At 34.9% G+C, this 13,052-nt stretch overlaps 1 pseudogene; it reads left to right on the forward strand.

Annotated features, from left to right (window-relative positions):
* The first annotated feature begins 11,946 nt into the window (after nucleotides 1-11,946).
* On the forward strand, nucleotides 11,947-12,985 carry LOC122479416 (annotated as a pseudogene).
* The last annotated feature ends 67 nt before the right edge of the window (nucleotides 12,986-13,052 follow it).

The following is a 13,052-nucleotide window of genomic DNA, read 5'->3' on the forward strand; positions in this document are numbered from 1 at the left end:
AGAGAGAAGGGGGGGCAGAGGCGGGGGAAGAGGAGAGAATCCCAAGCAGTTTTCATGCTGTCAACACAGAGCCTGACTTGGGGCTTAATCTCATGAAACATGAGATCATGACCTGAGCTGAGATAATGACCAGAGCTAAGATCAAGAATGGAACCCTTAACTGACTGAGCCACCCAGGCACCCTTATTTCTTTTCTATTCTTGAGGTATAGTTGCTATAAATACTATCTCCTAGTTTGTAACGTGTTATTTTCTTTATTGTAATAAAATATACATAAAACCATTTTTGTGAAAAAAAGGTTTATGTATTTATTTTGAGAGAGACATAGAGACAGAGAGTGAGCGGTGTAAGGGTAGAGAAAGAAAGGCAGAATCCCAAGCAGGTTCCGTGCTGTCAGTGCAGAGCCAGACACAGGGCTCGAACTCACAAACTGTGAGATCATGACCTGAGCCAAGATCAAGAGTCAGACATTTAACCGTCTGAGCCACCCAGGCACCCCCATTACAACCATTTTTAAGTGTGCAATTCAGTAGCATTCCACACATTCACTCTGTTGTGCCAGCATCACCACCACTCATCTCCAGAACTTTTTCATTATCTCAGACTGAAATTCTGTACTCATTAAACAATAACTCCCCATTCCCTCCACCCCTCTGCCTCTCATAACCACTATTCTCCTTTCTTTCATTGTGAGTTTGTTTATAAGTTCACCTCATATGAGTGAATCATATAATATTTTTCCTTTTATATTTGGCTTATGTCACTTACCATGTTTTCAAGACTCATCCATATTGTACAGTAATATTCTATCATATGTATAGACCACATTTTATTTATCCATTCACCCATTGATAGCTATTTGGGTTGTTTTCCACATTCTAGCTATTTTGAATAATGCTGCCATGAACATTGGCATACAAATATCTGTTCAGGTCCTTGCTTTCTGTAATATGTTATATTTACTATAGTAAAAGTTTCTTTGATAAAAAAGATACTAATTTTATATAGTCTTGCTAAAAATCATTCCCTACACCAAGATCAAGAAGGTATTCTATGTTTTCTTTATGCAGCAATAAGAATGAAGTAATGTAATATGGTCATAAATTCCAGAATATTATATACAATATAATATCTCTTACAAAGTTAAAAGAAATTAAAATTATACTATTCTTTTAAAGGAATACATATATATGATAATATTTTAAAACATTGAATAAATTATTAAAAACAAGACTCAGGAGAGTGGTAGCCTGGGGAAGGGGTGGAGGCAGGGGGAGGGATTAGACTAGAAGGACAAAGAAAAGTGTATGTTAAAGGGATTGGCATGATGTTGTAAGATAATTTTTAAAAATCTAAAAAATTGTTGGAATTAATTATCATTTATAAGATTAGTAGATTAAAAAATCTATAAACAGAAATCAGGTTTTATACTGGCAACAAAGAAAATGGTATTTATTAAAAAAAACAGTGCAGTACAAAGATATGATGTACATAGGAAGATGTGCAAGATCTTTATAGAAAAATTATAAAATTTACTGAAAGACAATAAAAAGACTCTAAATAAATGGAAAGACATACTGTGGTCATGGACTAGAAAAATCATTATTTTAAAGGTGTCAGTTCTCTCCCAAACGATCTATAGACTTGAAGCAATTCTAGTCAAAACCTAAACAGACTGTCGGTGTCTATACAAATGCAGGACTAGAATAGCATATTCAATAGTGTATGGAAATTTATAGGGCCAATCATAGCCAAGATCTACCAAATATGAAAATGTATTATAAAGCTGTAAGTAAGACTGTATAGGATTACTGCTTAAGGAGTTAGTTATATGTTAGGAGTTGATGCAAAAAATACAAACTATTCAACCTCTATCTTATTTATATATGTTCCTTAATATTTCTTGATTTTTAATATGGCATTTGGCTATTTTACTATTTAATAATGATTAAATAAGTAAGATGAAAAGGTTTAATGGATATTAACTCAAAAGGAAGTTATGCTACAGGACTCTGTCCCTGTGTTTTTTATATTTAAGATTCTTAAACAACACAGAATAATGAAAGTCTTAGGTTTCAAAATCATCTCAATATTTTTTAAATTTGCATATACTATGCATTGTATAAAAATATTTTATAGGCATTATCATATTTAATCTTTATAGTAAACCTCTGAAATAGAGAATGTAATTTTGGGTGGAACAAGTTGGAACTCATTATTGCCTAAAGCCAGCAGAATTTAATGGACTGAATTAGTTTTAAAAGATGACTTATGCAAATATGGATGGACGGGATCTAGTTCAATGGCAATTTTTATGGAGTTGAAAAAGAGTCTTAATATGAGAAAAGATAATACTAAACAGAAATACAAATGTTTTAGTCTGTTTAATAGTAGCAAAATATACATTTCAAGGGAAGTGATGGCAAATTGTACTCTGCATTGGTCAGATAATACTAGGAATGCTGTGTTCAGTTCCAGGTACCATATTTTGAAAGACATGAATAAACTAGAGAACATCTTGGGGTGCCTGGGCGGCTCAGTCAGTTGAGCGTCCGACTTCAGCTCAGGTCATGATCTCACAGCTCGCGAGTTCGAGCCCCGCATTGGGCTCTGTGCTGACAGCTCGGAGCCTGGAGCATGCTTCCGATTCTGTGTCTCCCTCTCTCCCTCTCTGCCCCTAACCCAGTCGCATTCTTTTCTCTGTCTCTCTCAAAAATAAATATACATTAAAAAAATTTTAAAAAAACAACAACTAGAGAACATCTGCTGGGGAAAGACCGAGATGATTAAAAAATTAAAACTGTCATGAGAGGAATGGTTGAGATTATCCTGGAACATGTAAGCTTTCATCAAATATTTTAAAAAGCATCCTGTAAAAAGAGAAATAGAATTATTTAAAGTTGGCTCAGAGAATAGATATATGGCCAACAGATGAAAATTATAGGAATACATGTTTAAATTAAGTGAAGAACTTTTCTAATAATTCAAAATGTCCAACTTATCCTCAAGGTTTGGTATTGTGCGATTAAATTCCAGATAAGTGGCTATTTTTTTTGTTCTCATTTATTGAGGCATAATCTGCACAGAATAAAGTGCACTAATCTTAGGGTTTTGTGGGTTTTTTTTATTTTTATGTAGGTAAACCACCATCCAAATCAAGATACAATACATTTTCCAGAACCCAGAGATAAGAGCTGTGCTGTCATGGAACTTACAATCTAGTGAAGACAAACATTAGAGAAGTACAATAAAATTTGACAATGTGGAAGCTCTAAAGGTGCTCTGAGAGCATCTAGTGGAGCCTGACTGATCCAGGGGTAAGGTAAAGTATCTCAAGGATGTGACATCTAAACAGAGACTTTGGAGAAGAGGAGAAGTTAACCTAACAGAGGATGAGTTTGTTGGGGAGATTTTTGTAAGATGGGTACAGTATATGCAAAGTTCCACCCTTCAAAAAGCAAAAGAGAGCATAAAGTATTCAAGAAAGAGTCAACTCTGAAGGGAAACAGAATAAAAATTCAGATAAGCAAGCACCAAGCAACTGCATTATTTTCCTTTAGCTGATCCTAAAAAGCTTCTATCATCTTCATATAATATTGATGAGAAAGAAACCAATTGACTTGAACAAATAAAAGAATATGGTAGCTTTTCTTCTCTGAATTTCCAGAACCTTCTGTTTAGGCCAAAGTCCCCTTTCCTAACTCTGTCCTCTCAATTTCACCCCAGGCTTCCCATGCTTTATTTCTTACATCTTGTAGTACCTGATTTTTCCAGCTGCTTATTACATAAATATTTCTCTTGGGCTACTGTATGTTTTAGGTGAAAGACTTGATTCTTATGTCCTCAAGGATGAGAAAGAAGATGAAAGAAGCAACTGATACTTTGTTAGGAAACATCTTTATGGAATAAAAATTACTGAACTATATCATGTGTCCCAGTCCAGAAAAAAAAAGGGTCTCATCAAAGTGCTATTAACTATAAAATAAAAAAATGTCCTTATTAAGAAAAATACTAACAATTACTATAAATTAAAATTTCAAAATTTGGGGGTACTCATTTCAATTATATCCATACTTTTTGTGGCATGCCTTGATTATAATTTTCTATGAATTTTAATAACAGCTAAATTCATTGAAAGCTTATTCTGTTCTAAGATCTTTATATGTATTTATTTATGTAATTCTTACAACAACATATGAGGTAGCTACTATTATTATGACTATTTAACAGATGAGGAAATTGCCCACAGGCACATAGCTGGTAAGAAACAGAGTCTAACACAGGGAATCTGATTTCCGGATCTTCCAGCCCTAAAAGAGTGCTTGTTAATGATGATGATGAAAATATTGTAACTGTAGGAAACACCTGATTGGTAGAGAGGCTCAGTGTGCTTCACTGCCTCCCTCTTCACTTGGATCTAAAGCATCTTTCCAGCCCTCTCCCAACGCTGACCCACAAACCTGCTAAACTATTCTATGTACTAATTAGTGAGTCAGTAGTCTTTTCTATTCTTGTTGTAATGTAATGATAAAAGGATTAGGTTTGGAATCAGAGGCTTCCATATACCATTAGTTATATGACCCTGAGCAGGTTACGTAATTTCTCTGAGCCTCAGTTCCTCATTGCTAATAGGAAAATGAAGAGCATTGTAAATTATAAAGTACTGGGGGGGGGGGGATACTAAATTATTGACATGTGTATCAAAAACTCTTTAAGGGAGTTTTATTCCTGGATATAATGTCTTAACTCATAGGTGAATTTTTATAATAATATCAGGTGATACAGGTAACTGATACAAGAGTTAATTTGGGAACTGAGAGGATCTTTCTGCATCCTTTGAACAAACATCAAAAACAGGTGTCTAGTGTTCCCACTTAACTTCCATATAGTCATATACTTCCATATAATACTCAGGTTCACAAGTTAAAATATATGTATCTCCCATAATGAACATTTACCCTCCAATCTATTAGCAATCTACTAGCAGAATATTGGGAGATGCAAAGGACTAGGCTATTTGTGACTGCTTTGGTTTTGTACTGTCCTAACCAGACCTCTGAACAGTAAATTGTTCTGCATGCACATCCTAATGAGCACCAAGCTTCAAAGAGGTCCCACAGACATTTCAGCAAGAGGCTTTCATTTGGTACAAACCCCAGATTACTGCTGGAAGGCTGTTTTGTATTTTTGAATGGCTGGAAAATATACTACCTTTTAAAACTGTAATTAACTATTGTTTTCTTAAGCATAAGTCATTGAATTTGGTCATATGCCACCTCTGGATTTGTTGATATAAATTTGTATTTGGGAATATTAATAGCAAAATATAATATACAATCCTTGTCCACACAAATTGCAGTAAATTACAGTTCGCCAAATTGCCGTACAAAGAGGAAAATAGAAATGGTTGTGGATTTCATAAAGCAAACATAGTATTCCAAAAATAATTACAGAGTTGTCACCTTAAAATATACAATTGTTTCTCAAAAGTGATCAGTATTAAGTAAAGACACTTTTATCCACATTAGATATCATTGACTTCATAATTACAATCTCTTCCCCCCCATCTACTTTTTTGGTATTTATTTCAGAAAAGTTGGTTCTTTTTCTTTATTTTTCTGAGAAAAAAGGTAAAGTATAAAAACATTTATATGTGTACACAAATTTTATTTGGAAAAAATTATATGCCACTGATATTATATGATTCATTAACTAACAATATAATCCATTAAGTATGGAGAATTTGTTATATTTTAAGACACTATGAAACAAAGTCAGTTGTTTATTGGTTTTGTTTTGCTTTTGAAGCAATGCTCTCTTGAGCAAACTGAAGTTATTAGAAAACAGACCTTTTCAGCTTCCACTGTCCTATGAAAACTTTAGTTTTAAATAAATAAACTATTCTATATATATACAAAGCATATGTAAATGTTCACATAGTACACAAGTTTCTTATATATTAAGTTTATATTGAAAAAACAGAAACATCCATTTCTCAACATACAACTAAAAAACAAAAGAAAAAAAACAAAAAACAACTTTAAAATCTATGTTCAGTCCTGAATAACTGAATAAAAGATGGTGGAGAAATCTTGGAAGCCAACAAGTACACAAACATGGAAATTAAGAATTGTCCTCTAAAATAAAGTTGTAATCAAAATGTTTATCAATAAAAGTCTATGGGTCTCTATGTTTTAATGACTTTCAGAGCTAAGTAGAAGTGATTCAAGCTTGATTCCAAATTTTTAATAACCATTTTATACCATTATACAACCAAATTAAAAGTTCACCAAAAGCTGATGAATCCTATAGTATATTCGGTTGTTTTATGTAAGCTCAACTCAGAGGGGGAAAGTCACAAGGGGTTGATTTTTAATGCTAATTTTGATATCTAATGCTTACAATAAATTAAGTCAACCACGTTCTAAGTTCCGGACTGCCACACATGATCTAAAATGCTCTGTGGGGATAAAACACTTTAGAAGCTTATAATTCCCACAGAGTGTTTTGATTATTTTATACAAACTAAACTCAAACAGCAAAAAATTTCACAAGGGAAATTGTTGTGTGGTTTAAAGCCATATAATCTGTTTTCAACCCTTGTCTTTGCCTTCAGTTAAAGGCATACTCATTAACTTGAAACAATAAACTCAAACCTTAACATTTCTGGAAAGAATTCAATTCAGAACTTTGGCAGTATCGATGGTAAATATTACACACATGCCTAATGTGATCTTATACAGATACACAGGACATGTAGGTAACGTAGGCAATGCCAAAGTTTTAAATGAGCAACAGATATACTGTATATCATTGCCTTGTATATGGGTATTATCTCCTCACACACATATGCAAAACTCTGGCTTTCTCAGTACTGAATTGGAAGCTGTGGTTATAATTTAAACATCTATTTAGAGAATAAATGTAGAATAGAATTGAAATGGTATTAATTATATATCACATAAAGAAATGCTGATCAATAACAAATTAAAAAAAGAAAAAAAGGTTGGGCCATTCATAGACTAAATAGACTAAAAAATAACTATCCACTTGAGGTTTATAGTTAAAAAGGAATGACACAGGCTAAGTAAACAACCTCCTAACACCTTAGCTAAATGTGATGGAAATGGATTAGGCATTAACACAGGGAAAAGAGAAAAAAATGGATTTTTTAAATGAGTAATCATTTTATTTCTTTGTATAAAACTAACCTGAGTTAAATTTAGGTGGAAGAGATAGTAGGATGCAGCATTTTATAAAGAGAAGGAAATATTGTTGGAACAAGTAGAGAAAAAAAGAAAAGACCTAGAAGGCAGAGAGATTCAGGAAGGAAGAAACTATGTTCACAGGTCAGAACAGTCCACAGCTTGGCACATATTTCACTTATGAGTGTCTAAAACATAATCAGATAGTTTAACCCACTCAAACATAAAATAAGACCATGAACAGGCAAGAGAAAAACAGAATGTGGTGGTTCTAAACAATTTTTCAAAGTTACAATTCTCCCACACTAGCTATACATTTGTCTTTGTAATAGCAAGGCTGGAAATCACTAATCCATACAGAACTAGGCATTGTATATCTTTTGAAAAATTGTCACATATTCACTCTTTGTTTTAAAAGAGCGAACATAACAAAGTACTTCCATAACGAAGTAAAACCATGACAAAGAAAGTTCCATTTAATTACAAATAGGTTTGCCCAAGAGAAGCCATGACTCTATCTCCTCAAATTGAGGGATTATTTTCAAAATTTTACTGGAGTGTAAACAAAATATCTACTGCTGCCTCCATCCCCACCATTCTAGCCCCAACCCTAAACACTATGGATTTTGAGAATATTAGCAGAGTAACCTCTAGCTCTACCTATATTGTTCAAACCTGATATACCTTATATAAATATGTGCCATAAGTTGTAGTATCTATTCAAAGTCTTCTACCTGCTACTTCTATGCTATATTTTCATTTACTGACTCATTTAGTTGAAGGGGATTTACTGAGTTCCAGACACTGGCACTGTAAATAAGACATTCATGAATCCCAGCCTTGAGGAGTCAAGAGCCTAGCAGTGTATTTTGATAAGTTTCAATATAATATGGTAAATGCGAGGATATGGGAAATACAGATTATTATAGGAGCACTTAAGAGAAATACCCAATTGTTGTGGTATAAGATGGAGAGTCAAGATAGGCTTCCTGAAGGCTGAGATCTAGAGGTGCAGCTCCATCTAAGTAGGAGACAAGTGAAAATTAATTTCTAACTTATTTCCTATACCCTTGTAAAATTTTATCAGTTACTAAAGGACTTCATATATTCCTTTTGCTTAAGTCTTTTCATGGCACTTTCTGGTTTAAACCCTTGCTATTCTGGTCATTATCTCAATGTTTATCCATCTAAAGAAGTTTACCATTGTCCCTTGCATTTTTTTAAAATTAATATCTAACATTTATCAAATGCTTACTGAAGGCTGGGTATTAATTCTATGTGTTTTACCCATTTTATCTCAATAATCCTCTTGACAACTTTATGAGACAGGTATATTACTATGTTCATTTCACAAATGAGGAGTCTGAGGCTTAGAGTGTTTCAATAATTTACTCATGGTCAGCTAGCTGGTAAATTGTACAGCCAAGACTTGTATCAGGTCTCATTTGAATCTTCAGCCTGCGTTCTTGGCCACTATCATCTACTGCCTTCTTCCCTTTTGCTACTCCAAAGCCCAAGTTAACCCCATCTCCACCATGTATCCTCTTTCTGCAGAAGCTGAAGTGGAATACTTCCAGGCACAGGAAGAAAACAACACTTTTCAACTAAAACAATGTGAAAAAGCCCTATGATGCCATTACCCTAATACCCAAATCAGACAAAAATATTATAAGAAAATTAAAACTACAGACTAATATCTCCCATGCAGAAAGATGCAAAATCCTCTAATAATGTATAAAAAGAATTATTATACCATGACCAAGTGGGAGTTATTCCAGGCAGGTAAGGTTGGTTCAGCATTCAAAAATTCATGTAATCCATTACCTTAACAGGCTAAAGAAAAAAAAAATCACATGCTCATATCTCACATGCTTGTAGATGCAAAAAAAAAAAAAAAAGATTTAATAAAATCCCATTCAAACTAGGAATAGAGGGAACTTCCTCAACTTGATAAATAAAATCTACAACAAACAAACAAAATAAAATAAAATAAAAAATCCTGCTTCTAACATCATGCATAATAGTGAAAAATTAGAAGCTTTCCCACTAAGACCAAGAACAAGGCAAGGATGTCCCCTCTCACTTTTTTAACAGTACTAGAAATACTGGAAGTCCAAACTAATGTAATGAGAGAAGGAAAGGGGGAAAAAAAGGTATACAGATTAAGAAGAAAGAAATAAAACTGTGTTTGTTCACAGATGACATGGAAAATCCCAAAGAATCAACAAAAAACCTCCCGGAACTAATAAGTGATTATAACAAGGTGGCAAGATACAGAGTTAACATACCAAAATCATTCACTCCCCTATATCTGAGCAATGAGCAATTGGAATTTAAAATTAAAAACACCATACCATTAGCAGTCCCCAAAATGAAATACTTAGGTATAAATCTAACAAAATGCATTCAAGATATATATAAGGAAGACTACAAAGCTGTGATGAAAGAAATCAAAGAACTAAAATTTGGATAGATATTCCATATTCATGGATAGGAAGACTCAATATTGTCACAATGTGAATTCCTTCTAACTTGATAGATTAAATGCAATTCCAATAAAAATCCCAGCAAATTATTTTATGGATATCTGATTTATGACACCAAATAACCAACATAATATTGAAGGAGAAAAACAAAGTCAGAGGACTGACACTGTCATATTTCAAAACTTACTCAAAGCTATAGTAATCAGCACAGTATGATATTGATGAAAAATAGACAAACCAGTGGGACAGAATAGAGAGCTAAGAAACAGACCATCACAAATACTGTCAACTGATCTTTGACAAAGGACCTAAGGCAACAAAATGCAGGAAAAATTGTCTTTTTATTTTTATTTTTAATTTTTTTAATGTTTATTTATTTTTGAGAGAGACACACAGTGTGAGTGGAGGGGCAGAGAGAGAAGGAGACACAGAATCGAAAGCAGGCCCCAGGCTCTGAGCTGTCAGCACAGAGCCCGATGTGGGGCTTGACCCCACAAACCATGAGATCATGACCTGAGCTGAAGTCGGACACTCAACCGACTGAGTCACCGAAGCACCCCAAAACTGCCTTTTTAACAAATGGTGCTGAACCACTGGACAACCACATGCAAAAAAATGAACTTAGACACAGACTTTACACCTGTCACAAAAATTAACTAAAAATGGAAGATAGATCTACATGCAAAATGCAAAAATATAAAACTCCTAGAAGATAATATAGAAGAAAATCTAGATGACCTTGGGTGTGTTGATGACTTTTTAGATACAGCCCCAAAGGCAGGGAGAGAAATAATTAATCAGCTAGACTTCATTAAAATTAAAAACTTCTCTATGAGAGACACTGTTAGGAACATGAAAAGACAAACCACAATATGGGAAGAAATACTTGTAAATGATATGTCTGATAATTAACTGATATGAAAATATACAAAAAACTTAAAACTCAACAATAAGAAAAGAAAAACTATTTTAAAATGAGCCAAAGAGCTTAACAGAACCCATACCAAAGAACAAAAATAGATACCAAATAAGCATATGAAAAGATACTCTGGTCGCCTTGGTGGCTCAGTTGGCCAACTTGGGTTAGATTAACGATCTCATGGTTTGTGGGTTCAAGCCCTGCATCAGGCTCCATGCTGACAGCACAGAGCCTGCTTGGAATTCTCTCTCCCTCTCTCTCTGCCCCTCCCCAGCTCATTCTCTCTCTGTGTCAAAATAAATAAATAAACTTAAAAAAAGATATGCCACATCATACATCATCGAGGCAATGAAGTACCACTACACACCTATTAAAATGGCCAAAATCCCAAACACTGGCAACACCAAATGCTGGTGAGGATGTGGAGCAACAGGAATTTGCATTCATTGCTGGTAGGAATGCAAAATAGAACAGCCACTTTGCAAGACAGCTTGGTAGTTTCTTACAAAATTAAATATGCTCTCTTACTATACATCCCAGCAATGTGCTTCTTGGTATTTACCCAAATAGGTTGAAAAAATTACGTACACACAAAAGCCTGCATACAGCTATTTATAGAAGTTTTATTCATAATTGTCAAAATTTGAAAGTAACCAAAATGGCCTTCAGTAGGTGAATGGATAAATGAACTGGCATATCCATACAATGGAATATTTCAACACTAGAAAGAAATGAGCTATTAAGCCATGAAAAGGCATGGAAGAATCTTAAATGTATACTACTAAGTGCATAAAGCCATTCTGATACATACTGTATGATTCCAATTATATGATATCCTAGAAAAGGCAAAAATATGGAGACTCCAAGATCAGTGTTTGCCAAAGGACGAGGGGCAGAGGGTATAATAGGCAGAGCACAGGGGATTTTTAGGAAATATTTTGAAACAGTTCTGAAATATACTACAGTGGTGGATACATGTCATTGTACATTTGTTAAAACCTGAAAATGTACAACTCAAGACTGAGCTCTAATGAGAACTATGGACTTTGGGTGACAATGATGTGTCCATGTAGATTCACCAGTTATAGCAAACACACCACTCTGGTGTGGTACATTGAGTGTTGGGGAAGCTGTGAATGTATGGGGATGGGAGCACATGAAAACTTTGTACGTTCTGCTTAATTTTGCTGTGAACCTAAAACTGCTCTAAAAAATAAAATCTATTTTTTTTAAAGATAAACTCCTGAGAGCCTCAGCCTTACTTACAGTGCTGCCCAGAGAGCGCTGAGCCCTCATCCATCCACTGCCACCCACTCTGAACACAAAACATGTGGTCATGGATAAAAATGAGCTGGGGCAGGGGCCAAACTGACCGAGCAAGCTAAACAATATGATTACATGACAGCCTTCATGAGATCTGTAACTGAGCAAGGAGCTGAATTATCCATTGAGGAGAGGAGTCTGATCTCAGTTGCTTATAAAAATGTTGTAGGAGCCCATAAGTCTTCACAGAGGATCGTCTCAAGTATCGAGCAAAAGATGTAAAATGCTGAGAAACAACAACAGATGGATGGAGAATACAGAGAGAAAACGGAGACCCAGCTAAGAGATATCTGCAATGATCTACTCTCTCTTTTGGAAGAGTGTTTGATCCCCAGTGCTTCACAAGTAGAAAGCAAAGACTTCTATTTGAAAATGAAAGGAGGGGCGCCTGGTGGCTCAGTCAATTAAGTGTCCGTCAGACTTCAGCTCAGGTCATGATTTCATGGTTCCTGGGTTCGAGCCCTGCATCGGGCTCTGTGCTGACAGCTCAGAACCTGGAGCCTGCTTCAGATTCTATGTCTCCCTCTCTCTGCCCCTCCCCTGCTCATGCTCTTTCTCAGTCTCTCAAAAATAAATAAACATTAATTTTTTTTTTTTAATGGAAGGAGACTCCTAGCATTACTTGCCTGGGGTTGCTGCTGGTGATAGAAAGGGATTGTGGCTCAGTCACAACAAGCATACCAAGAAGCTTTTGAAATCAGCAAAAAGGAAATGCAACCAGAGCATCCTATCAGATTGAGTCAGGCCCTTAACTTCTCTGTCTTCTATTTGGAGATTCTGAACTCCCCAGAGAAATCCTGCTCTCTTGTAAATACAGCTTTTGATGAAGCCATTGCTGAACTTGGTACATTAAGTGACGAGTCATAAAAAAAGATGGAATGCTAATAATGTAATTACTGAGACACAACTTGACATTGTGGACATCAGATACCCAAGGAGATGAAGCTGAAGCAGGAGGAGGAAGGGAAACTCACCAGCCTTCTGACTTTTGCCTGCCTCATTCTAAAATTTACACAGTGGACCATTTGTCACCCATGCTGTCCCACAAATAATTTTTTGTTTACAATTTATGACAGGTTTATGCTACTTCTTTTTAAATTTCCATTTTTCTCATGTGGT

This window comes from Prionailurus bengalensis, chromosome C1, assembly GCF_016509475.1.
Source record: "Prionailurus bengalensis isolate Pbe53 chromosome C1, Fcat_Pben_1.1_paternal_pri, whole genome shotgun sequence".
NCBI lineage: Eukaryota > Metazoa > Chordata > Mammalia > Carnivora > Felidae > Prionailurus > Prionailurus bengalensis.